This window comes from Pipistrellus kuhlii, unplaced genomic scaffold, assembly GCF_014108245.1.
Source record: "Pipistrellus kuhlii isolate mPipKuh1 unplaced genomic scaffold, mPipKuh1.p scaffold_m20_p_7, whole genome shotgun sequence".
In the NCBI taxonomy this organism is placed as follows: domain Eukaryota; kingdom Metazoa; phylum Chordata; class Mammalia; order Chiroptera; family Vespertilionidae; genus Pipistrellus; species Pipistrellus kuhlii.
The window spans coordinates 29,854,169-29,876,048 of record NW_023425573.1 but is presented as its reverse complement, the minus strand read 5'-3'; the positions used below and the strand labels follow the sequence as shown (position 1 = coordinate 29,876,048).

Genomic DNA, 21,880 nt, shown 5'->3' with positions numbered 1-21,880 from the left:
GCCACTGTCTCCATGCTTCCAGGGGACATTCTGGCACCAGTTCTGGCTCCTGGAGTCCCTTCCAAGATGTGCAATCCTGAGTCACCAAGGAGGACCCATCCCCCCTGTCCATCTCTGTCTTGATCTCCCTGGTCTGCATCTTCAGGATCTCCTGTGCCTACCTGTACATTAGTCAACTCCTGAATGTCTTTGTTTGGTGCCCTTTCCTCCTATAATGGGAGCTGTAAGCTCTCTGCCAGGCCCACGCCTGGAGTTGGCCTCTACTGTAGAAGCAAGGCGGGGAGGTCCTGAACGGGGCAAGCATCACTTCCTGAGGCTCCTCTTAGCTGAGGCTTGGCAGGCTCTCCTCTGAGTGGGGAGGCTACTTCTGCCGGCCCATAACCTAAGAGGACATGGAACTCAAGGGGTGCAGCCCCTTCTGCAATCAGGGTCGCACTTCTTCTCCACCTTGACTTTAGCCAAGGTAGGAAGTTAGCCTCCTGTTAACTCTGCTGCCCTGGCCCTCAGTGCTCAGGCTTGACTTTCTGCACCGTGTGCCCTTCAACTGCAGAAGCTGGGGGTGTTTCTCAATGCTGCCTCTGGGCCATGCCCAGAGGCGTCCACTGTCTGGGCTTCTGCTGCCGCCAATGACAGTGACATCAACCCCATCGTCCTTATGATTGCTGTTGCCTCAGAATCTGCCATGGGCTTGAGCAGAGCACCTGTGACTCTGCCTCCCTGCACCACCCCATTCACTTCCTTCCCATAAGTGTCTTAGAAACTATGCTGCCAGGCACACCATGGTTATCACTCATGCTACCCAAGCAATGGGATCCCATTCTGAAGTCAGCTTCCTAGGCCCACTTCTGGTGCCATATCTTAAGATGCCTGTGAGTGCAAGGGTGTGTGAGCAAGGCATTTATTTGGGCAGTGATCCCAGGACACACGTTAGGAGAGGCAGGATGTGAGAAAGAGGAAGAAAGCAGCCAATACAGGGCTGCTGCTCATTGCTGAGGCAACTGGGGCTCATTGTGATGGAAACTTGGGCAATGCCCACAGTACCCCTAGTGTGTTCCACCTGCGGGGATAGGGACATGATATCACTACAAGGCGGGTTGAAAGTGTCTCCCTGGAATTTCCAGGCTGCCCCTGGGGTAGGAGCCCTGGGTTTGGAGCTCTAGAGCAGAGGGTACCCTAGGTCTTGGGCTGGGCATCCACATTGTCTGCTACTTGGTTAATGTCCCTCCTTCCCCAGCTTCTCCGTGTTCAGTTCCTTTGGGAGTCTTTGAGTGGTGGACTCTACCAGTGCTTGTCTGGAAAATGTCATGACTGTACCTCCGTCACGGGAGGAAAGGTTAGCTGGCACAGAATTTTGGGCTAAGCAGTGTTTTCTCGGAGCACCTTGTAAAGTTCATGTGGTCCTATCAGCCCAGTGGTCACTCCTTAGGAGGCCACCTGCCATTTCCTCTGGGTGCCTTTGGGGAAGCACCCGTCTCCTTGGCGCTGTGCAATGCCAATGCTGGGTGTCCAGTGTGAAATACTTTTATTTCTCACCATGGGGACTTGCAGACTTCCTGGATCTGAGGATGTCTTCCTTCGCCAGCTCTGGGACTTCCCAGCCATTACCCTGCCCCTCACCTCTTTCGCTGTAGAGTCTTCTTCTGGTCCAGAGCTTTTCTGCCAGCCTTTAACTTCCCTTTAACCTAGTAGTTCTCAACCTTCCTAATGCCGCAGCCCTTTAATACAGTTCCTTATGTTGTGGTGACCCCCAACCATAAAATTATTTTCGTTGCTACTTCATAACAGTAATTTTGCTACTGTTATGAATCGTAATGTAAATAACTGTGTTTTCTGATGGTCTTAGGCGACCCTGCTAGAGTTTAACCTGAGCAGGAGGGGCCTGGCCTGGGCTCAGGTTCTCCAGGACCCACTCTAGCCCCTTCCAGCATATTTCCCCCAATGAGTGGGGCCGAAGAGGTGGTGCCCCCTCTGGGCCCATGCTCCCCGCTCTGGATCCTGCTTCAAGTAACTGAGGCCCAGGATTCCCTGTCTGAACGGCCAGAAACCACATCCTCAGGTCTCTCAGGGTTGAGGGGAGGCCAGAGTGCAGGTGAGGGAGAGCTTGGACTAGGGTGCGGATGCAGGGGGGTCTTCATGCATTCAGGTGATGTATCTACAGGTGCGTGACGTGGAGAGGTAGGAAAGAAGGGGACAAGCCAGGGCTGAGGCTCTGTTCTGAGGTGGAACCCGGAGGAGGAATTCTGAAGTCAAGACAGTTCAGGGCAGGTGTGTTGGGGTGGATGGGGGGAGGGCACACAGAGCATGTTTGATTGAACTGTTTGTCAGCTTGGCTTGCTCTTTTTAAGGATTCAGACATATATGTGTGAGCCTCCATTGGCACTCCAGGCCAGGGCTGTTCTGGAGCTTCCCTCTGGTCCTCTACATTGCTCGGGGAACAACACTGGCAAGTGAAAACACAGCACACAAGAGAGTATCACCCTCTTTGGAAGCTTTTGATTGGATCCATCCAGATCAGTTCCATCTAAGCAGTGGAACCCAACGAGCCAGGTGAGTTTCCCTGCCAGCTATCCTGTGGGTGGTAGCTCCAGTCACCTGGCTGGGCATCCTCATCTGCAGTGGGTTTGGGGAGAGAGCTGTGGGGGCCAAGTCTTGGGGCTGGGAGATGAGCCTTAACTCCACCTTCTCTGCTATACGATCCCTCTCTGTTGGTGATCCAACCCCAAAGATCCTACAGCTTCTCTCAGCTACTCATCCTACTGGGTCCTCAGGGAACCCCATCTCCTTTCGGAGAATTAAAAAAAATAAAAATACAAAAGTAACACATGTTCACTGGAAGATGTAGAAGACTGGGATGAGCAAAAGAGAACATTAACCTGCCATCTCCCACAGATTCTGAAGAAAGCATTGGAACATTCTGATGGACATCTTTCTGTGTTTTCTCCGTCTATAAATGTTTCCACTGATAAAAAAAAAAAACAACCCTGCACTATACTGTAATGATGTTTTATAGTTTTCCTTTTCACAAAAACTATATCGTGAATTTCTTTCTGTGATAGTAAACCCCATATTTTTGGAAACCTGAAGATAGATCTCCATAAGCCTATATTTACATATGTTCCAATCATTGTTGCTGTAAATCTTTTAGCTAAATCTTTATCACCATCCATATGTATTTCATTAGGCTAAAGCTCTAGAGGTGAAATCACTGATGAAAGAATATGCAAAAGTTTAAGATTTTGTGTCTTGATTAGCTCACAGTTTCTACCAGTTGACGCTCACTGTTCATATGTAATTGTGTTTATTCTCATTGGTTTGTATCAAATGCATAAAGCATTGTGTTTCTCTTGTTATTAGGGAGTGGCACGTTTTGTCATGTCTATTGGGAATTTCTTCTTTTGTGTCTACTGTTCATGTCTCTGCCTGTCTCATTTCTGGAATGTTCATCTTCAGTCTCAGCTTTGAAAGCCCTTTTACCTGTGACGTTTGATTAAGTCTCTGAATTAGGTTGCAAGCTATTTCCCCAGTCCTTTGTCTTTTAAACTTAAAAATTATGTTTTGAACCAAGAGTTTCCACCCCTCTCCCCAAATTGGGACCTCCAATCTTTCTTTTGAGGTAAAACATCCTTGTGAAAGGCACAGCTCTTGAATTCAATTAGTTTTTTCCTTGCTTGTTTTTTTTATTTTTTATTTTTTATTTGAGAGAAGGAGAGGAAGAGAAACATCAATAATGACAGGGAACCACCGATTGGCTGCCTCCTGCATGCCCCACACTGGGGACTGAGCCTGCAACCCAGGCATGTGCCCTTGACTGGAATGAAACCTGGGACTCTTCAGTCCACAAGCCAACGCTCTATCCACTGAGCCAAACCAGCCAGAATAAGTTCTGATAAGTCTTTAGCCCTGTGAGATCTCAACCCCCAATCAAGACGTATAGCGTCTCCATCTCCTCAAAAAGTTCTTTTATGCTTGTTTCCCAATCAATTCTCTGCTTGCCTCACCCTTGCAGAGAACCAGGCTTCTGGTTTCTGTCTCCATTGATTCTTTAGGTGGGATCCTGAATGTCACAGTAAGTCATGTAGTATATACTCATTCGTGTTGAATTTTTATTATGTTCTCGACATTCACAATTTGCATCAGTAGTACATTCTTTTTTGTTGTTAATCCTTACCCAAGGATATATTTTTCCCCTTTGATTTTTAGAGAGAGTGGAAGAAGGGAGGGAGGGAGGGAGGAGAGGGAGAGAGAAAAAGATTGATGTGAGACTTATGGATTGATAGTATGCGGTATTTACCTTGATGGGGGCTGGGGATAAAGTTCATCTGGCAAGTCTCTCCCATTTTGTACTTGTACAATTAATCTTACTGGACTTATATGCACTTCCTTCTGATCATTGCACAATTTTAATACTTTGTGAAATAACACTGCACCTTAATTTTTATCATCTAAACGTTACTCAGCCACTGATCCTTTTTACTACATGCGAACTTACTATATGCGAACTTTTGGTTGTGTACTGCTTTCATCATTGCCCAGTGGTAATGGTGGAATTTTCTTTAGCTGTATCTTTGAACGTTCTGCAGTTTACCATTCATTTGCTTCAAAGTTAGGTTATCTTGGGATAGGCATTCCTACTTAGACTGCCCAAGGTTATCTAGTCGTTACTTTTTATTTCAAGATACTTAAAAGTATTGTAAAATTGTGCATTTTCATTTTGAAAATTGTATTTTCATCTACATAGCTACATTTGCCAAGAATCACTGGTCAATAATGATATTAAAACCAATCTCTGTTCATTTCTAAAAGGATAAACCTAAAAAACGAGCAACTACGAATCTCTGACTTCTTTCAGGCCAAGTTTGTCACAGATGCTCCATCAGGTTTGCCTTGAGGACTATTCTAAGATCGACAATTAAACTGACCTGCTTTCTGAATTTATTTTGTTCTGCAGAGTTTAAAAAAATTCAACTTCAACATTATAAGACAATAGAAGAGCATAATACCACAAAGGATTGATTTTGATTTAGTCTGAAATGCTGTTTTTCTCTCCTAAAAAGCATCTGGGCCATAAATCTTGGAAAAGCTCAAGGGTAAGTTCAGGAGTGATCAAGGCTTATCAATGGCTTTTTTTCTGGATAGACCAGTGAGAACTGATGGTGTCAACACTTGGGCAGCTCAGGCCTCTCCTCTCCCTCCTGTAACCCAGCAGGTAATTTCAGATAACCTAGTCACCTCTGGTAATTTCTCCATTGACTTCTTTCTTAAGAAAATATTTAAAAAATTATCCTCATTGTGTAAAGTATTATAGCTGCCCCCCCTTCCCCCTCATTGATGCCATCTACCCCCCTACCCTATCTACCTCACTATTGTCTGTGTCCAAGTTTTTTTTGGTTAATCTCTCTCTCCATCCCCCTTCCCTCTGAGATTGGTCAGTCTGTTCCATGTTTCTGGATCTATTTTGTTCATCAGTTTATTTTATTCATTATATTCCACATATAAGTGAGATCATTTTGATACTCCTTTTTCTCTGACTGGCTTTCTAGGAATATATCCTAAGAATACCAGAAAAATTATATGCACCTCTATGTTCATAGCAGTGCTACTTACAATAGCTAAGATTTGGAAACAGCCCAAGTGCCCATAAGTAGATGAGGGGATAAAAAGATGTGGTACATTTATAGAATGGAATACTATGCAGCTGTAAAAAAGAAGGATCTCTTACCCTTTGAGATAGTATGGAGAGACCTGGAGAGTACTATGTTAAGGGAAATAAGCCAGAGAATGACTTCTCTTCTTTTATGATTAAGTTCTCGAGATCAGTATTATTTCTGTTCCATCCACCTGCATGTATATATTACTGTGCGGTTCAGTAGAATGCTCTCTGGGTTCGTGTTGCCAGAGTCTGACAAGTAAGAATATATTGACACTTGAGAAAAAAAAAAAAAAAATCCTTGAATGCAGTTTTTAAATGATCTACCTAAATTCTGTTTTCTAGGAAAAAGGTTGCTTTAATTGAGCACCAACATATTTAACCGAATATGGTCATTAAGATCAAGGTTTTTGTTTTTGTCACTATTTTTTGTTGTTGTAAAACATCCTGAGAGATTTCACAGGATCCTGAAGGTACAGGTTTTTTGGAAGCAAATCAACTCTTAAAATTTAGAATATAGATTCCACACAGCACTCTGATTAAAGGAAGCTTTTTATAAACAATCATAAAATGCTGCAATTTGAATACCAATGTTTTGGTGTTTTAGTCTATCAAGACTCCCTCTAAGAACTCCCAACAGTGCTATTACCACGTAGGTCTGAACACTCATGACAGGCTGACCAGCAAAACTGTTTCTGGAGTTCAGTGGGGAACCACAGCCCTGCAGCTCCCTACCTTGGCTCACATGGTCACCTGAACACGTGGGATTCTGAAACACTCGGTGCACCTAGCTGAAAAGCTGTCACACTCCCTGGAAAGGAAATGGTCAAGGGGCTGGCGTCGGAGACCTTGCCCAAGCTGCTGCGAGGGCAGACTAGGTGCCTCACTGAGCCCCCGGGACCTCCGAAGGGCCTTAGCCAGACAAAGCACAAACCAACCAGCGGCCTTAACATGCTGAGCACTGAGGCAAGCGAGCCCGTCGTGACCCCCCAGCAGCAGGGGTTAGGCTGTGGTTACCGAGAGAGCCCACCGTCCCGCCACTCAGACCCTGGACGCAGGACCGCAGCACCCAAAGGGTTGGCACCTAACTCAGCCCGGCTACCTCGCGTCGGCGCAGGCGCCGTGGGCCGGCTCCACGCCCGCCTGGAAGGCCCACCGCCAGCGTTCCCGCCGCGGGGTAGGGCGGGGCCCGCCACGCCTGCGCACTACCCCTTCGCACAGCCCCAGCGAATCTGGGCGCACGCAGCAACACGTGACCGCTGCCAGTGTCCAAGATGGAGGCTATGGCCAGGCCCCGCAGGCACCCCGCTTCAGTCCCAGCCCCGGCATGCGCCCGCTAAGCGCGCAGGCACGCGCTCTTGACCGCTGGGCCAGCACGGGGCTGCCAAGACGGGCAGACCAAGGCCAGGGGCCGAGTTTTCAGTCACTTCCCGCGCCGTGCACCTTCCCAACGGCGAAGCACCCAGGGGCTGGAGCCCGTAGCGTCCTTTGGTCGCCCCGCCCCCTGAGATTGGCAGCTTCGGCAGCCAACGGGGTTCAGGACGTGTGCGGGAAGGCGGGCAGGGGTGGAGCCTCTCTGCTGTTCGTAGGGCGTCTGGCCGGGCCGTTGGCCTCTGCCGGACGAGGGGCGGGAACAGACGGGGCTGCACTTCGGCTGCCAGCGGACCAATGAAAGGACAGCCGGGTGCTTGGGAAGGGCGGGGAGAGGGGCGGGGCTGAACCGTAATTGACGAGCTCTTCATTAGAAACCAGGCAGGAGGGAGGAGCCCGGGAGGGAGGCGATGCAAAGATGCCGCAGCCAATGGCTGCAGAACTTTCGGCTGGGGGGGCAGGGCCTTGGCGGCTGACGGGCGTCAGAGCTAACCTATCAGCGCCTGGCTCTGTGCTGGTGGGGGGAGCAGCATCATGGTTCAACGTGGGTCAATTTTTTGTGAATGAGGAGGGGAGGTTGTGGGGCCGCCGCCGCGGTGCACTGTCCCCGCCACCGCCCGCGCTCGAGCCCGCGCGCCCGCCCGCCGCCCGTCCGCCCGCGCCGCCGCCTTAGCCGCCTGGGCCCGGCGCGCCGTGGCCGCGTCCGTGCTGTCGCCGCCGCCCGAGCGCCTGCCCGCCTGCCCGCCGCCAGTGGTGGTGGTGGCGGTGCAGGCTGAGGAGATGCGGCTCGGAGTGCCCGCCGCCGCCGCCGCCGCCGCCGCCGCCGCCGCCGTCTCCCTGCCTGCCGCCGCGGTAAGCGCAGCCCGGTCCGGCCTGGCCCGCGGGCCATTGTCCGCCGCCGTCAGCAGGCCGCTGGCCTCCACGCCCTCGGCCCGCCGCCCTGTCCGGCAGGTGGACGTCGGTCCGCGCCCCCGGCCCAGCCCGGCCCGGACCCGGGCACCCAGGCCGCGCGCGCCGCCTAGCTTGAGGGTTCCCGGGCGGGAGCGGCAGCCGGTCGGGACCTTCCTTGCAGCCGAAGCAAAACGACGGCCCTCCGCCGGGGCCGGGAGCGGCCAGGACGGCCGCTCGCCTCCGGGGTCGCGCGGCGTGTCTGTCGCTCGGGCCAGGCCGAGTCCCCAGCAGGTGGGCCGGGGGCTCCTGGAGCCCGGCGGGCGCCTTTTATGTAACTTTGTCAGGGCTGTGAGTTTGCAGAAAACCGTCCCTCCCGGGGCTCGCGGCGTGGGGTGCGCCGTCGCTCCTTGTGGGTGCGCCCCGGCCCGCGACGGGGTTACGGGTGCTGCCCACGACCCTGCCTGGGTGCCTGCAGGGTTTCCACAGGCCGAGGTGTGGCTGGTCCTGCCCCGAGGATGTGAGCCGCGTCTCCCGGCGTTGTAAAAACACACCATGGCATTATAAGCAAATTATCTCGTATTTACATTTATCGTTGAATTATTTGACACTATTACAGCGGGAGACCGTGCGGATCTGTTGGAAAGGCCGGGGGTGGAACCCAGTGTACTCATTTAGTGCACATCAGAAATTTGTAATAACTCGCAGCAGCTAATATAAGTGTTTTTTGTTTTATTGCATGCTGTAAATTGACCTGCTGTGACACAATTTTCAAATAAAGCGTTGCAGAAATTAAACTTAAGTTATTTTAAAACTAATGACTTTCTTAACTAAATCCTAATTGCATGACTGTAGAGACTTACCTAATTGCTTGCTGAGAGCAGCGCTGCTGCCTTGCCCTAGCCGAGGGAGGAAAGGGCCTGGTAGTTACTTCGCTTCCTCTTTTCTCCACTCCGGCTTTTCTGTTTATTCCCACAAACCACCTAAGCATGGAAGGCCTGGGAGTAAACATGCAAACATCCCTCGCCCAGAGCCCGCCCAGCAAGCCTGGGGGAGTGCCAGTGGGTCTGTACCTTGGCCTGGTTTCACTTTTTCTTTTGTAGCATGGTCACGGTTACCTGGAGTTTTAATTGCTTCTGATAATTATGTGCATTTTGTGAGGGGCGGTGCTATGATCGTGGTGGTTTCACAGTACAGCCAGGAAAGGTGGTGATGGAGACGGAAGAGGGAGAGACATTGAATTAAGAAAACTAAGCTGCTTGTACACAAATATACACTACAGCATTTACAAAGCAACAAAAGTTATTGCAGAATTTTGCAGTAACTATGGCAACACAATTACTCTATTATCTTTGGAAATGCAAAATGCCACCCTGCTAGAAGTTCCTTCAGAATGGAGTTTTGGATATTGAAAATATGTAGATTTGATTTTTTTTCTTTTTCTGGGTAGCTCCTGAGAATCCTAAAATCTGTGTTCAATTACTTATTTTTAAGACTGATCAAGCTTTCCCAGATAGTCTACTCACTTGGGTCTGTGGCATCTTGCCCTAGAACTCACATTTGTGTGGGAGGAAAGTGTTTTCCTGCTTTAAAAACACACACACCCTGACACATTGTAAGACTTCCACAGCGATCTGGGCTTTTATTTTAAAGATCAAATGCCTTCCTAAAAGGAACAACGATCAGTCAGAAAATAAGCAGGGCTTCCACAGCAGGCAGATGTAACACTGCCCTCTTTAGGGTTCTTTCTCCTGCCAGGGGTGCAGGCACCATGAGTGCCAGGGGTTGGGGGTGGGGTGGATGACTTGAGGATGGCTTGTCGGACTAGAAGGCCTAGGGACCAAGGACAGATGTGGCCTGAGCCAGAGAGAATGTTCAGTGGTCGCAGCTTCTCAGCCGTGCAAAGTAAAAATCTCCAAATGCCATGCTCTCCGAGGCCTTGGGGGCTGTTATTATAGTGGGATCAATGGAACATGGCATCCTGGCCATGTGCAGCTGGAGTGTGGGTCTTGATTTTCGGTGGTTGGAACCTGCTTTGTGAGGATAGGATGCCCCTCATTATGTTTACCAGGAAGACTCTAGTTCTGGAAGTTTCCACACATTGTGGGGTTGCTGCAGTTTAATTTTGTTATAATCCTTTCCTTTTAACCACTGCATATTTATGCCCAGTAATCGACTTCCATTTTCCAGCTTCATTGTGAGGTTTCAATGCAGCATGAACGGCTTTGAATTCTCATCCTTTGATGTTGGGGGTGGCACCAGAGGAAAGGGGACTTTGTGCTGTCTTAATTGCCGGAGCAGAAGAAACATTTCATCACTCCTGTAGAATGCGTCCATACCGTTCTCTATTGGAAACGGCTGGGCTTTCATGGCTCAGAAGCTGCCATGAGTAATAGATTAATACCTGATGTAGGGAGTGAGCCAGACACAGGGAAGGGGGGACAACTGCTGGTGCTCGGCTGCCTCAGGCGACAGGCGGTGCTGGGCTTCCTGTCCCTGGACCAGAATCAATTACAGAGGAAAAGGGTACCTGGTTTTGGTGGGAGCTTTGGATTTGGAACTTGGTTCTTCAGCCTGTGAAGCTGGGCCCCAGTCCTTGCTGTTCTAGTCAGAGGGCAAGTCCCTGCCCCATTGGTTGCTGCCCCACCTTGATCCTGGGGTGGGTGTCAGGGATCAAGTTTGGAAGGGGTTTTTGTTTCAATCTCAGATGGTCAGCATATGCTGTGAACTGCATGGGCTCAGCGCTTTTGGCCTTGACTTTAGAGAAAGGTACAGTGTCTGCTGGTTCAAGTCAGAAGAGGGGCCCCCTGTCAAAAGTGATGCCGCATTTTAGCATTAGTAAGTATGTTTATAGAGCGATTCTTTTAGGGAAAATGGTCACTGAAGTAAGAATTGTGAGTTCTTTTTGTAAGGTCATGTTTATCATCTCTTGAGCTTATGTGAAGAGAAGGGCTAGGTGGGGCTTGTATGGGGTGCAGCGTGGGCTGTGGCATCTGCAGCTGCTCAGGGTCTCTCTGCTGCCTGCCTTTTCTGACATGCCTCTTTCTTACTTTCTCAAAGGAAGGTCCAGGGCCCTACATAGGTTTTCTCCACTATCTCCTCTCATAGAACCACGGGGACAGATCAGCATCTGTATCAGCCCATGCAGAAGCCAGAATGTCCCTCCTGGGAGGCGAGTGTTACCCTTACACAGCCAGCGGATAGCATTTAATGAGCACTTACTTGGGCCACATGCCAGAGGCTCCCTTTCTCTCCCCACAGCCTGACGTGGCTCCTATTCTATACTCAGTTTGCAGAGGAGAGAGCTGAGATAGAGGTGAAAGTACAACTGGCACCCAAATGCTAGTCCCCTCTTCCTGCCTCTGCTTCCAGGCCAGTGGTGGTCTTAAAGTTGAAGTTCATTGTAGGTGAGCCCTTTGGGAGAGCACAGCCTCTTTGAGAATATGACAGTTTGGGATACTTTCTGGGTTCAGTGTTGTGGGCACTGCTGTTGGAGCTGTCCTAGTTGACAGAGTTGCAGTAGCCTCTGGGAAGTAGCTCTGTCATTCTTAGAATGTTTCCTACTCCTCCAGTGCACATAGAATTGGGAGGGATCTTAACAGTTCTGTTAGCTGGCAGTGGTGGTTGCATGGAGTGCTTGGATGTCTCCTGAGGCTGCCTGGGGGCAGGTGGGAGTGGTGGAGGACACCACCTGTTCCACAACCATTTCAGCCAGAGCAGGGTGGCCCTCAGTGTTTTGTCTGGAAGATTACCTAGGAAGGATGCTCTCCAAGGACCTAAAACTTTGAAAAACCACTGATTTAATCTGTTATTATAATTCCAAGCCAGACACCTTAAAAAATATTGACAGATTTAACAACATAAGAATTAAAGAAAACTCTCTTTGACAAAATATTCTGTGAGTTTAAGAAACAATGGGAGAAAATAATATAAAAAAAAATGTACCTGTATGAGCTTAATTGTCAATATGCAAAGAGCTTTTAAAAAAACAATAAAAAAAGGATCAGCATCCCTATTGCAATATGAGCAAAGCATGTACAATAAATATGCAGATCAAGTGGCTACTGTAAAAAACTCAAGTTTTACTAATAAAGAAATTTAGCTAAAAGGAGATCCCCTTATGCTCATCATATTATCAAGGGTAAGTTTGACAACACCCATTGGTAGTATTGATAATTTCTATCTTCTATGGTTTTTGAGAAATTAAAGTAAGTTAATATATGGAAAGTGCTTAGAATAGGGCCTGGCACATAGTAAACAAAATATCAGTGTTGGCTATTATGGTTTTTTTGCTCTCCGTAGAGCAAAATGTTATAATTAATTAATTGTTCTCCAGAAAAGTTTTGTGTGTCAAAATTTTAAGTGGTCAGTCCCCTTTCCCCAGCAGTTTTATTAACTAGAATATTTATTCTTAGGAAATAATATAATGAACATAAAGCCATCTAGATGTGCATAGGATGTTTTGTTATGTTATTTATAAAGGTGACACTTATTAAATATATTTTGGTATTTTGGCCTGTGGAGTGTGTGTGTGTGTGTGTGTGTGTGTGTGCAGGGTCCTGGCTGGCAGAAGTGCAGTGTGTTAGGAAAGCAGGTCCTGAACAATACCCAGGTTTTTTTTTTTTTTTTTTTTTTTTTTTTTTTTTTTTTAACTATTTGGGCCTAAAGTGATAGTGTGGTCCTCTGGGGTTTTAGGAAAATGAAATGTGAGGGATTTTGATTGTCTTTTTATATGTAATCTATAATAATAAAAGCATACTATGCTGATTAGATCAGACAACCTTCTGGACAAAGCCAGTGCTGCAAGGGAGGCCTGCTGCAGCTGGAGGAAAGCCCAGGTCTTGGGTGCCAGAGGGAAGCTGGTGCTGGTGGCCAGGGGAAGAAAGGCCTACTCTTGCACAAATTTCGTGCATTGGACCTCTAGTTCTATATAATAAAAGGCTAATATGCAAATCAATGGCTGAATGACAGGTTGCTAGGATGTGCACTGACCACCAGGGGGCAGATGCTCAATGCAGGAGCTGCCCCCTGGTGGTCAGTATGCTCTCACTGGGGGAGCACCGCTCAGCCAGAAGCCAGTTTCATGGCTGGTGAGCACAGAGGTGGTGGCAGGAGCTTCTCTTGCCTCCGCAGCAGTGCTAAGGATGTCCAACTGCTGGCTTAGGCCTGCTCCCCATCAGTCGGACATCTCCTGAGGACTCCTGGACTGTGAGAGGGCATGGACTGGGCTGAGGGCCTCCCTCTACCCTCCTACTGTACATATTTCATGTATTGGGCCTCTAGTGGTATTTATTATATAACTTTTTGCTCTAAGCACGGAATACTTTTAAAAAGAAAGTTGATTTTCCATTGGGGGGAAATACTCTTCAATTACATTATTTATAAGGGAGAGAAAGACCAAATCCTTGGGAAGTTGATAAATATGCTTAGCATTAGAAGAATTTAGGGGATTTGTTTCTCTGACTTGCTTGTGAGCTCTCTGAGCAGAGAGCTGGCCTCCTGGGTCTGGGTGTGTCTGATGCAGTTCGTCTATGCTGCAAATGGTATTCTCAGTGGTCTCAACCCAAAGCAGGTTTGTACTCTTCATTCCCTTTCTCAGATCCTGCCATGTCTTCCTGTTGTTCTTAGTACCTGGAAAGCCTGCCTGATGCTGGCCTTTATTTTACCAGCCTCTTTCTGATAGCACTTGTCTGTTAACTGAGCTTTGGTCCTTCCCTGCTTGCTTTGTTGCTGTCAGTAAGCCCCTTTAACCCCAGGGCCTTTGCACACATTGTTTCATTTCTTGGAACCACCTCTCTTCATCTCCCTTTCCCTCAGCCCCTCAATCCATACATGTCCTTTGACCCTTGCTACATATAAGCCTACATTTTTTCTGCTCCTTCCTGATAGGATCCAGTTGTACGATTTCAATGGCTTGTCATGATGATAGTAGTTCACTGGCACCACTAACATCATGAGGAGCTGGGGGCTCAATGGGGTTGAGGGCCTCATGCCCACTCTGTCTCCAAGGCCTGGCTGTAGGTGTTCTAGGAATGAATGACTGAGTCGCTGAGGGAAGGGCACAGTGTAGGCCCTGGTGGAGAGCCTGGTCCGGGCCTCACGGCACCTGTGTGCTTCCTATGCTCTGGAATTGCCTGTTTCCTTCCTGCCACCATCTGGGAACTTCTTAGATCTGATTTTGGAGATTATATGCTTTTAAGGAGATGCCATAAATAAAAGTGATGTGGATTCTGTGATCCAGTGAGGAATTAGCAGAAGCAGGGCCTCAAGTGGCAAAAGGGCCATTGTGCACATAGTCAAGGTGGGTGCACATGGCTTGTCCTCAGCCTGGGCTTCAGTGTTCAAGGTGGCCAGCTGCTGCTTTTATTAATGGCATTTCCCCTTTTGTTTCATATTGGAGTTAATGACATTGTTTAGTCATTTCTTATTTAACCTCATATTTTTAATATACTTCAATATAGTTGTGTTGTAAACATTTTGGAGTCTGCTCTGTTTAAAAAAGCGAGTGTTAGGCTGTGTGAGTTTACTATTATTTATGAAGTATTTCATCGGTGTGAGTCAAGTGCTTTTGTTGGATTGATGTTTGTACTTGAAACAATAAACCGGTTCTTAGGGCCTGAAGCCTAAGCCCGCCCTCCACGTAAAAGAGTTCGGCGATGATGGAATTACGTCCTCGCTGGGGAGCATGTCATCTGCCTTCTGCGGTGCTCTTTGGTAGAGTGGTCTTTTTCAGACTTCACAGAGAAGTTTTGTGATCCCCTATGGCCTCTCTTTGGTGGCGGAGTGGTGCTGGTGATGTTTGGGAGTGTTTCCTGCAGTTTTTAATTGGTCAGTTAATATTTTGCACATCTTAAGCCTGTACCCAACCCCAAGTACAAGGGGAGGGGACAGAGAGGGGATGGAGTTGAGCAAATAAATGCTCCTTGCCTGGGGGGGCTCAGTGGCAGATGCAGTGGCAGGTCCTGTGACCCGTCTCCATCAGGAAGACGCCTGTGCCCACAAGGAGTGTAGTTGGTGGTGGTTCTTAGAGTGGGGGAGAGGAAACACCCACAGGTGCACCAGGCTGGGGAGGCTGATGCGGGGGAGGGGGGAGGGGGGGTCTGGAGGCTACGGTGGTAGAGGAGCAGGGTCCACATGGAGGGAGGCAGAAGCAGGGCTGGAAATGGGTGCTGTCCTCTTTAGCCAGAGCAGAGCTGTGGGCCTGTGCAGAGTGGAAAGGCCATCAGGATCAGATGGACTGAGGACTGAGGAAGGATGAGCTGGACAGCCTGTCCTACTGGCTAGTTGGGCTGGTCTTCGTGAACGACTCCCCGATGCTTCCTTGCACACAGTTTGCTTGCATTTCATTGATGTTTTTGAACTTCAGATCCTTCCGTTTTTTGCCAAGTGCCATGTACCTGACCTCTTTGCATCTAACCTGGCTGAGGGAACAGGGTGAGGGACACAGTTGTGCACAGCCCCAGCCAGAAGCCTCCCCTGCCCCATGGCCTGGGGCATGTGCTTGGACTGAGCCCTTTCAGGGAGGACCTCACACTGGGGGTGGGCGGGGCCATGTCCTGAAGGTTGGTGACTGATTCTTTCCTCCTTCCCTCAGCCAGTGTTCCTGAGAGCCCTCTTCCAGGTCTGGGGCTCCTTGGAGTAGCTGTCAGGACCTGAGCTTCATGGGAGTCATTCTAGAGAACATTCTAGAAGGAACCTGAGCCAACATTTAATCCAGGTGTTGGTTTTGTACATCTGGAGTCAAAAGCTGATTCTGAGCCCTACTTGTCCCTCAGCAGGGGCTTTCCTGGCATAATGCAGGACTCTGACAGACATACAGGTCATGAGATAGACACTGAGCAAGTCAGTGGAGGCTGCAGGTTCTTTGAGGACTGATATTTGAGCCTTACTAGGGCGAAAGGTTTAGAGTTCTGATTAGCCTGGCCCCCACCCCACTTTTGGGGTTGTGGGCACCCATGGGGAGGTACAGTCATGTATCATGGCCTGGGCCACCAGTGCAGGGCATGGGGCTAATTAGTGAGTGCTAAGAGTAGAACCACTCGGGCTGGGGGGCTCTCTGCCCTGTGGGCCTTCAAAGAACCTTCCTGGCCCATACTTCCTCGTCCGGCACTACTGTGGATTACAACCCTCTCTGCTATAACATGCATGTATGATTTTGCACTGAAAAGGTCATAATAGGTGGTTTCAGTTCCTGTTCTTTGCAAAACCTTTCTTTGCCAGCTTAAGGGCTGGGTTGTAATTCCTTTCTGGCCTCCAGGTCAGAGGGACACATTGAAGGACATGACACTGGGGCATTTCTGTTCCAACTTTGGTCTCCTCCCCAGTACCTTCTCTGAAGCTGGTGTTCGCCTTTAACTAGTTTAGTGGCAGCCTGAGCGCATCCCCTGTTGTCAGCTTGGACAGCAGCCCACCTGCAACCTTCTAATTAATGGTCCTTTCTACTCAAGGTCCCCGAGGAAGTGTGGGCCAGGCGGCCTGCCTCTCTCTGGGCGGCTGGAAGTGGCCTCCTCTGCCCACAGCAGCCCTGAGTCCCCAGTGGAGCAGCATCGAGGTCACCTCCTGGCCACCTCCCGGGGCTGATGGAGAGTCGACCTTTTGGATCAAGGAGTTAACAAACAACAGTGTGAAATGTGTCCTAACTTGTGCCCTGAAGAAGAATGTCCTTTTGCGTCAGTATGCGTAGTGTTCAGCCAAGTGTGGGCTGCCTTTGGGGGAAGCTATTATTTTCAGAATTCTTTAATGAAGTGGAGGACAGAGCTGAAGGGGCAGAGAGGCACACAGCGCACTCTTTCTTCCCAGTGCTTGCTTTCTCCTCCTTGTGGCTCCTCTGTGGGTTCATTGAGGTTTCGTTGCAGCTAGGTGCCGGGTAAAGGGTGGAGGTGCAAGCACTGTTGTGCCCAAGAGGGGTTTCCATGGTTGCAGATATCTTGCTTTCCATGGCTGTGAGTGCTGAGGACACAACGTGGGTGTTGAGTCACACCTCGGTTGAGATCCCACCTTCATTGTTGTGTTGTGTCTCTGTTGACTGGCTGAGGATGGGAGATGGGCTCCTCCCTGGGAGCCATTGGGAGGCTGAATGGGGGTGCTGGGCAGTCAACTCTCTCCCTAAGCTCTGCCCTTATCTGCACCCTCTCGGTGGGCAGGCCTCAGGTATGCTGTCATCTGCAGGGAACTGTGGGGGGACTGAGCCTTTGACTACCTGAGGCCCCTGTGCTGGCTCAGGCCACTCAGAGCATTTCTGCCTGCATCTGTCTGCTGAAGTCCTCGCAGGGCAAGATCCTCTCTGAAGGACCTCAGTTGGGAAGAGTTGTTATCTGTCTTTGTCCTTGCAGGCCCCATTTCTTACTTAGCCTTTTGAGATGTTCTTGAAAGCTCAGTAGCATCTGTTTCATGGCACATGGAACACCATCAGCTTCAAGGGTGCTGCTGTGCGTGTCCCACACATAGGGCTGACCACAGCCATGCTGTCCCAATGTGCCTGGTTTGGACATGGTGTGATTCGTTTCTAGGCCAGGGCTGCTGAGGTCCCTGGCTCTGAAGGTGATCCATGAGCTGGAGTGATGGAGATTTCATGCTGAGTCTTCACCTCAGAGCAGAGCTGGCTGCATGTTGCAAAGCCATTTGCAGGTTTCCCTGCCCCTGGCTTCTCTTCTTGTCACTGTTCTTTTATCATGCACCAGCAGGGAGCCTCAGGGACAGAGCATTCTACCCCTTCCTCACCCTCTATGGATGGCAGCATGGGAAGACCTTGGGAAGGCCGCTCTCCGAGGCAGTTTGAGGGAACCTACATGGCCTTGGTGCTTGGGTCCTGTGTGGAGGGGACTGTAAGCACCAGGACTTAGAGATCAGAGAGGCTGGATGCTTCTGGTGCCCTGTGGTCATGCCCTCCACAGGAGATGGTGCTCTTTGGGCCATGTGTATGTGGGGGCAAGGTGTAACTGTGTTGTAGGACAGGTGGCCTCTGGAGAATGGAGGAGCATGGAGGCAGGAAACCAGATTATGTCCTCCCTGGGATTGTGGGGAAAACACTTTAAGGGAATCTTTGTTGTTGTTGTTGTGGTTAATCCTCACCCAAGGATATTCTTCCCCTCTCCCTATTGATTTCTGAAGAGAGTAAAAGGGAGGGGGAGAGATACAGAGAGAGAAACATCGAAGTGAGAGAGATCCTTTAGGCCATCAGGCCAATGCTCTAACCACTTAGCAAAACTGGTTAGGACTTTAAGGGAATCTTTTGTGAGTGGCTCTCAGTATTGAGCAGGAGGATATTTCTGGTAGCTCTCTATCAGCTAGTATCTCTCCATGGCAAGTTCAGAGAGCACTGTGAAAATATTGATAGACTTGCTTCCTCAGAAGGTGCAGGTGAAGGAAGAGTTCAGGTATGGCTTGATCCAGCTTATCCACACTGTCATTAAGACAGACTTGTTTCTTCTCCCTCGCTTGGGTGAGTCAGCTTCCTGGTCCCAAGAGGGTCCTGCCAGCTGATGTCAGGGTTGCACACCTGCTAGTTTATTCCACCAGGAAAGAGAGTATCTTTGCCCCAAGAAAAAGTTTTGACTCACTCTTCTTGGTTTGCCTTAGGTCACCTATTCACTTCTGAACCATCACTGTAGCCAGGGGTATGTAATGTGCTGAAAGGTTCAGCCTCTTCCAGAAGCTGGTTAGGACGTCCGCTTCCCTCATCTGGAAATCACTGAGGTGGGGAAGGAAGGGAAGAGATGGTGATAAGGGAATCAGCTGACAGCATCCTCCATGGAGCTCCTTTCTCTTAGCAGCCCAGCACCATTCCACATGGCCTTTCCTGTGAACCCCAGTGTGTGGGGCCATGCTGAACTCTTCACAGACCTTAATCTCATGGAATTCTGCAGCAGCCCTCAATGGAGGGAGGGATGATGTCCACCACAGAGGGGAAGTGAGGCCTTGAGTAGGACTTCTGTGGCAGTGGATGCCAGGGCACTCCGGCCTCCCTGTGTCTCCTTCCTGGATATGACCTGGGCCCTACAAGTTGGGCATGTGGCTAGAACTGGCCAGTTGACATGGTGGACAAAGGTCAGGGAAATTCCTCCACACTCTCCCTCTGCTGCTGTCTGGCAAGGCCCTCAGGTAATGGGGCTAGTCCTCCTGGTATCTTGTGTGCTTCCTACTGACCAGTCTTGCTGCCCTCAGAGTTGTGCCCCAGCAACCCAGGGGGGCCAAAGCAATTGTCAGGATGCTCTGGGGGCAATGCTGAGGGGGGCAAATGCTGAGGGTATCCTGGGAAGGGTGAGAGCAAGTCCTGGCAGTCCCAGGAACCCCACCAGCCATATCCACCTCTCTCTAGGCAAGAGGTGCAATGGAAGGGATGTGCTTTGGAATCAGATAGATGGGCTTAAAATTTGGCCTTCACAACCCTCCAGTGTGTAGGTGGTCGGTTGTCCAGCTCCCCTCTGCCTCAGTCTTCCCACCTACAAGGTGGGCATGAGGGTTTCTGCAGGGGAGAATTGTCGTCAGGATTCAGTGGGATATTGAGGCCTGTGGCCTAGCTCTAGACCTGCCAAGAGACACAGGATGAAGAAATGCTATTGCCTTTCCTTAGGTTCAAGTGTCTGGGTTGGGCAGACCCGCCCAGGGGCCGGTGCCTTAGCACTGTGTGTTATTAAGTACCATTTGATAGTCCTTCAACCTCTGTGGCATAGAGACTCTTACTCCCAGTTGACTGTTGAAGCTGACACAGAAGCAGGAGCCAGATGGCTTGATGGTGAGGAATTGGTCTCTGAGCCCCTGCCTTTCTCTCCTTCTGTTAACACGTGGGAATGTGTGGTACCACTGTCTGTGCCTAAATGGGAGGTGCTGGGCTCATTCTGGATGCACTTCTGGGTCCAACAGGCCGAGTGGTGAGGGGCTGGCGTGTGTCCTGTCACATGTTCAGGTATGGAGGGTGTCCCAACCAGAGGGAGAGGCCGGGGACCTCAGAGCTGCACTTCCTCCCAATCCTGAGGATTTCCTTCTTAGGGAGGTAGGGCTTTTCATCAATGCGGGAGGGGCATGCTGTTGCTGTTGGTGGTAGCTGGCCCTATGGCCCATGCCAGCCAGGAGCACAGCTGATAGTGTGAGGAACCAGCAGCTCATATAGTGGAGCTAGGCTGGATGTGGCCTTGGCCTGGGTGGGTGGGAAGCTGTTCTTACCCCTTTCCCTGCTCCAGTCCCTGCCCCCTTACACCTGCGCTCTGTTAGCCTTCCTCCTCTCCTGGCCCTGCCTCAGCTGTGTTGCCAAGTGGAGTTACCCCTGCTTATGGTCACTCAGGACATTTGTTACCGGTGTCCTGTCGTCTTCTCCCTCTTCTTTAGGCCAGCTGAGTTCTGGATCACAGCCCTGAGGGTGCCCCTGTTACCCCTATGACAGGCACGTGCACAGTTACACAATGCACGCCCACAAGGGGCAGTACGTGCCCACATGCACACACACACATGCGCATGTGCATGCAGTGCCACATGGGAAATATAAAAACCTGGCTCCTCTCTTGTGATTCTCATTGAGCTGATTTTAGCCCCATGTCTACGTGCCTATCACTTAATGAGGGACAGCAGCGTGTGTGGAACTTGGCACATCTGATGACGGTTGGGGTGATGAAATTCTCCCTCCATGTAGTGCAACTCTCACCCAGTTCCTCATCTCTAGGCATAGATCCTTTTTTAAAAAAATATATATTTTATTGATATTTTTTACAGAGAGAAAGGGAGAGGGATAGAGAATTAGAAACATCGATGAGAGAAACATCGATCAGCTGTCTCCAACCCCCCCACCCCCCACTGGGGATGTGCCTGCAACCAAGGTAATGCCCTTGACTGGAATCGAACCTGGGACCTTTCAGTGCGCAGGCTGCTGCTCTATCCACTGAGCCAAACTGGTTTCTCCAAGCCTTTGATTTTTAATCCTTACAAGTTTGGCTTTCTCAAGGACATTAGTTTTACACGTGGAAGTTTGAGTGTTGACCACCAAAGGGGGCTGAAGGTTGGGTTAGTCAAGGACTCCTGAGATCAGCCTTTCTATAAGGCCCTGGGCCGAAACCGGTTTGGCTCAGTGGTAGAGCGTCGGTCTGCGGACTGAAAGGTCCCGGGTTAGATTCCAGTCAAGAGCATGTACGTTGGTTGCGGGCACATCCCTGGTGGGGGGTGTGCAGGAGGCGGCTGGTCGATGTTTCTCTCATAGACGTTTCTGGCTCTCTATCTCTCTCCCTTCCTCTCTGTAAAAAAATCAATAAAATATATTTAAAAAATATATATAAGGCCCTGGACATGGCCTCACTGGACTCTGACTGGCATTCCTTAGGAAAGTCCAGCAGCTGCTACTGAAGCTGATGTGCTGACAGGTTCCCTTAAAGCACCAATTCTTTGTTTCATAGTGTGGTCATGTTCCAGGGCACACACAAGATTTGGAAGCTTCTATGTAACCAGGGAAACTCCAGTGGAGAACATTCTAGCAGAATCACCCAGGCTCCTGAGCCTTGCACCTTCCCCTGGGCACCCAGGGTTCCTGCATCCTTAGGCAGCACTCATCTTCCAAACTCTTCCAGTGGAGGGTGCCCCCTTCTTTAATTGTAGCCACCTCAACCAGCAAGACCTTGGATTGGAGCCCGGGATCCATATCACATGGTTCCTCCAGTGGCCAGGACCTCAAACCTGGTGGTGGTGGTGAACCCTCCCTCTCATCTTTGGTCTTTACTCTTCTTCATAGTGATGACCCTGAACGTGCTCCCTGGGTCCCTACTCCAGTTCTTGCCTACTTACACTTGTGCTCTGTTATCTTTCCTCCTCTCCTGGCCGCAGCACTCCTGCCCAGACAGTCATGGCTTCTGCTGTCTAGAGTAAAATTCGGGTCCTTTTGTATCACCTGCATGGTCCACAGGCCTTGGTCTAGGTGCTCTTCCCCAGATTCATCATCTGTGCCTCTGGCCTGGCTACATGGATCTGTTTGGTCCATTTGCTGGGCTCCCTGGC

At 49.8% G+C, this 21,880-nt stretch overlaps 1 protein-coding gene across 13 annotated transcripts in view; it reads left to right on the top strand.

The window, feature by feature from the left end:
• The first annotated feature begins 7,722 nt into the window (after nt 1-7,722).
• The window catches only part of HDAC4 (histone deacetylase 4), a 224,851-nt gene continuing 210,693 nt past the window's right edge, over nt 7,723-21,880 (top strand). For all 13 annotated transcript variants that reach the window (XM_036422314.2, XM_045575421.1, XM_036422309.2 and 10 more), the window contains exon 1: nt 7,723-7,870. The gene's annotated coding sequence lies outside the window, so the exon portion shown is untranslated. The remainder of the gene's footprint in view (nt 7,871-21,880) is intronic.